The following is a 5,181-nucleotide window of genomic DNA, read 5'->3' as shown; positions in this document are numbered from 1 at the left end:
CACTGTGTTCACTCAGAAGGAATCACTGCACATGGGTAGGCACTTGTAATGACATTTTTAACAAGGTTAGAGGCTAAAAACAAGTTTAAAACTTGCCCTGTTTCCGCCTGTTGGGTGCTAACTCTAGCAGGAGGATAGCATGGTGAAGGCAGCACCGATTGGTTTAGTTTTTCTCTCTACTGACAGGACTCCAAATTTTCAGATAACAGAGCTATGTGTTGGAATTGACCGGAATTCTCCTTTAATTATGGTTGACAAATACTAAAAGTGCATTTTCTGCCAGTGGTGTAAAACAACTGTGAACTAAGTCCTAACTGTACTGCAGGCCTACTCATTTCCGAGGGAATGATTGTGCTTTTTACTTACACTTATACTTATACTGCACTTATACTGCAATTTTTCATCAGCTTTAGTTATTAGTTACTTCAGATTAAGATAAAAATCTATAATGTTCATATCAAATATGATGCAGTGTTAGTAACAATATATAAAACTAACTAGACCTTATCCAGCTACACTATTCCTAAAAAAATGACTGTAAAATGAAACCGTAAGGAGCTATTTTGCATATTGAATGTGAATTCAAGTACATAGAGATATGACTCCTCGCTCGATCAGTCTGACGTTTCTTGTTTTCTCTGTTCCTCCGACAATGCATTCCTAGCTTTCTGCTTCTTCTTTGCCGGGTCAGCAATGACGATATTGTAAAAAACTCCATAGCTACCTTGTTCTAAACTTTGTGTCGGCATGTTTTAGATGTGAGACACATGGCAACAGGTAAGAACCCACTTTTTTAACCAACCAAATCACTTTTACCCACTAACTTCCCACATACTGTATAATTACCCTGCTGCTCCTTAGGCAATTTTCTTGCCTGGTTTTCTAAAAAAGGTACTAAACTGGCCCAAATCTTCTCATTATAAATTGTGCTTAATACTTTTGTATTTTGTTATCTGGGAGTAAAAATCCATCTGATAATCAGTAAAACATCTTCGGTCTTTAAAATATCTGATAAACCCACAAATAGACCAGTAGTTAGCCAACTCAGCTTAATCCACAAACCATTTTTCTTAAATTGACAGTGACAGCTCATCTAACAGAGCTGCAGCTTTTTAAGAAGACAATGGCAGCTGTGAATGGAAATTACTGAGTCACACCTCCATTCTGAATGTGTTAGGCGCAGACTCAATTAGCATCCAGATTGAGCTGTGCTGTGGCTTGGGAGCTCAGAGGGGACGAGATGGTCACGCAGCGCACACAGGGAGTTTTATTTTTATTTTTTACTTAGTCTAAAATTAGATACGTCCAGGCTTTTGGGAAAACTTAAGCATTTCACTCACTGTCCAATGATGCCTGTCACTTCCAGAAAGCCATTTATCCCAGATGACTGTGAGTGCCAGTGGCATATCTTTCTCCACTTCATTGTCTGTTTCATGGAAAAAGCAGTGTAGCCGCGAGGGACTACTGGCGAGTATCAGTAGGATAACCCCCCCCCCCACCCCTTCAGCCCATATATATTTCATGATCTCCATGCTGACCGGCTGGTAGCCAAGCTTGAAGATTCAAGGTACTATCTAGCATACAGATCTAATGTGTTTTCTTGTGTATCGCACCAGTAACTTGCAAATATATTTGCCTATCTTCCTGTGTCTGAGACAACGTCTCTGAGCACCACTGCTGCCTCCGGGAAATACACAGTTTCGTGTGACAGCTTCATGTCATTACTGCAGTGGCAGCAGCCTCAAGTCCTTGACAACTCCAACTAGCTGTAGATGCAGAGTATAGTGAATGAAACAAAAGCTCATTGTGAATGTTGTCACCCATCGCTGACACTTGTGTACCCCCTGGCTTGACTGTAACTTTGCTCGTGTGAAAATTAAGACTATACTGAAGGCGCAGATCATTTCTTGGCCGAGCAGAGGAAGACACGGATCGATATTCTTTCCACATTAACGCTCTCATGCACTTAGCTCGAGTACAGCACTTTATCAAACAGGTCCAATTGCATTTCTCCTTAAGCTGTTGTATTGTCTACTCGTCAAACTGAAAACAAAACAGTGGAGTGATGAGTTCAATAAAACTGAACAGAAAAAGGTTACATTCAGAACAATTTCAATTATTTGCAAAAACTTTGGCGTGGCCTGCAGTTCCGTTTAATGATTGCACCGAGCCATCTCCTCTACACGTCATTTGACATTGCTGTGAGGCGTATGGCAGTGTTGGGGAGTAGCCTGGGGAGGAGAGTCGGGAGAAATGTTAGAATGCTACAATCCATGAACATGACTTGACTTTTTAATTAAATACCTAAGTTTGAGATTCACAACTTCCCTTATTTCCTGGGTGTTCACAGGGCTCAGAATACATAGAGAACTGCAGATCTTGCAGCTGAAAAAGATTATGCTGCACACTACAGGTAGTCTCGCTTTGCTAGACCTTCCTGCACAGCGCTGCGGAAGAGGGTCTGGCTAGTCCACACAGCATTCCGGGATAAGAGACAATCGTGCTCTGGTTTATTGGCATTTCTTTAAACCGAGGACAATCGTTATGGCGCTAAGCTCAGGACGGAGCCACGGTGCCGCTGCTGAAGAAGGACATCCGGCGGAATTTCTTGCTGCAACGGAGCAATCCTGGAAGTGGAACGTTTTGGATATTATCCTTGATGTTCCACTTCCGGGATTGCCCTGGTGCCACAGGAAATTCCGCGGGATGCATGTATTTTCTGTTTCCTTCCGCTTTCTTTGTGTTGGAATTTTAAATTAGGTGGATTAATGCAGACTCCTTTTGACTACTCATCAGATCTCTGCTGGCTAAATCCAGACAGCTAGCTAGATTATCTGTCCAAGCTGACCTTTCTCTGGCATGAGTATTTTGCAGCGGCCCTGTGTGGAGTTTTACGCCGCCAATGACAATTCCCATTGGTTTAAAGAATTGCCATTAAACCAGAGCACGTTTTCCCTCCCATCTTTGAATGCTTTGCCAGACCCTCCTCCTTCAGCGCATTTTGGAGGAGGCAAGACTACACTACAGGTAACTCTTTTAACTTTAAACAACCCCGAGCTCTGCACACTCATGTGTACTGACCCAGCTGATCTTTACGCACCACAGGAACAATACAGATGTACCAGCAGTGAGTCCAGTTTCCTCTGCTTGGATCTCACTGTTGGTTGGGATTCAGCACATCCATCATAGAGAATATTTCCAGCTGCACCAAGTATCATGAGCCCTTTTAAGCATTACTTTGGGATTCTAATGAAATTAAGGAATGTACCCCCCATATCTGTGTTTAATGCAGCACATTCACGCAGCATAAATCTGCGTATTAATCACATTTACAGACTAGATCCGAGGGCTTATCGCTCGGTAGGTTTAAAAATGTTACAGGCCTCTGTGCTGAGTAGCTAAATGAGCTGCCTGAATTTGTAACCAAGATGCTATCAGAGCTCTTGCTCAATACTAATTCCAGCTATGACCTCCACCCAAGGAGGAAGAAAAACCATGGAACCCTAATGAAAATAAGTAATACGAGTCAATTCCTATCAAACTAATATCAGACTCTCATACGCTAAATTAATTTGCAGTGAAATGTTTACTTATGCATTGTAATTACAAACAACAAGCGGACTCCAGGTCAAACTCCTCATGTGTTGCTGCTCAGAGGCAGTTCGTCCCTAGTGCAGATAATTAAATACAGCTTGAGGTAAATTATATCAAAGGGAATATTGTCCCTTAGCTGCGGTTCTCTTCTCCATCTATATTTCCCTGCAGCCCACCATCTGCTGAAAGTCTGGCTTCCCCAAAACAATCACGGCTATCTGTATTATATTTGCTAAGCAATTTAATACTGAGGATTTTTTTCTCTCTCAAAGGAATTCAAAAAACTTTTTGGAGTTTGTTGAGGAAAAAGGGGGCTAAAAGTAAATCAGATGAAATTACTCGTGCAAGCCAACATATTCTGTCTTTGCAGCGTGGATTAGAGCCCCGTCTTTCCTGAAGCACACAAACAAGCAGCCAGGTGGAGTTGCGCGGTCAGCATGCTCATCTGGTATCTGGATGTGTGTGTCTCATGTTCCAAACAAGTAGTATGTAAAAAAAAAAAAACAGTGAACTCATCTCTAAAGTCAAGTTTAAGATTGTAGGGCTCCGGTTTATTTGAGATGTGTAAGATTTTTTAATTAATGCAGAAAAAACAAGTCAATGGTTCACTTAAAGATGGATTTTTTTCTTCTAAACAAACAAAAGTTATGGTAACATTCAGTGTTACTCAGGGGTTGGTGCATATACTTTAAAAGTGAAACCAAAACATAGGTCATAAATCCTGGCCCCTCCGTGTTAGCAGATAGGAGATGGGCCAAATGAAAAAATCCAAGAACACTTGTAATTATTTTTTTTCCCCCAAGTTGGTTTCTTTCATTTTAGGAAGTTCTGATTACGTTTGCTCAAGTGTTCACTTTTCTGATCAGTTCGATTTTTATTAGTAATTTAATGCTATAAAAAGGCAAAAAATGTCAAGCTTGAGAGCTGTGACTGACTGGCGATTGGTTGAGCTGGTGTATTGGCGGGACTTTGATACTGTTTCTCCACTGCCCGATCATTATTGTGCAGGCTCTCGGTCACTGAGGCTCATATCAGGGATATTATGGTTTCACTTTTGTACAGTAGGAAAAAGTAGAGACACATCGTCCATCTTTGCAGTCTAATGAAACACATTGCGTATGTCATTGAGCTCTAAATGTGTTGAATGCATTTCCTTCCTCTTCTTCACTGCTTTTACTGACAAAACCCCCCGCAAACTTACTATTTTCATCCACTGCAGTACAAATTTTGAAGATGTACACTTCTTTCTGTAGCTTACAGTATAGTACTGCATGTGTAAATGAATTGCTTGTGTGGCTTAAATGGTAACTGATCTGTGGAAATTATCAAAACCACTTAATCATCATTATTTCTTCACAACAGAGCTCCTTTTTTATAACACAGAATGTCAATGTCAAATTTTATCTGTATTGCACCTTTCATTACACGTAAACCCAAAGTGATTTACATTAAAAACGGCATTTACATTAAAACAAAGCCTAAATAGAAACACACAAGGAACACACACACGACAATCAACAAAAACAGACAAGACACACAAGTGTGACACACACACACACACACACACACACACACACACACACACAC

At 40.9% G+C, this 5,181-nt stretch overlaps 1 protein-coding gene across 1 annotated transcript in view; it reads right to left on the bottom strand.

Moving 5' to 3' along the window:
- The window catches only part of LOC116689508 (contactin-associated protein-like 5), a 98,863-nt gene that overhangs the window by 45,170 nt on the left and 48,512 nt on the right, over positions 1-5,181 (bottom strand). The window lies entirely within an intron of this gene.

The sequence above is a fragment of the Etheostoma spectabile genome, chromosome 5, assembly GCF_008692095.1.
Source record: "Etheostoma spectabile isolate EspeVRDwgs_2016 chromosome 5, UIUC_Espe_1.0, whole genome shotgun sequence".
NCBI classification, from domain to species: Eukaryota; Metazoa; Chordata; class Actinopteri; order Perciformes; family Percidae; genus Etheostoma; species Etheostoma spectabile.
The sequence above is the reverse complement of the archived record's forward strand: the minus strand, read 5'-3'. Positions and strand labels throughout refer to the sequence as shown.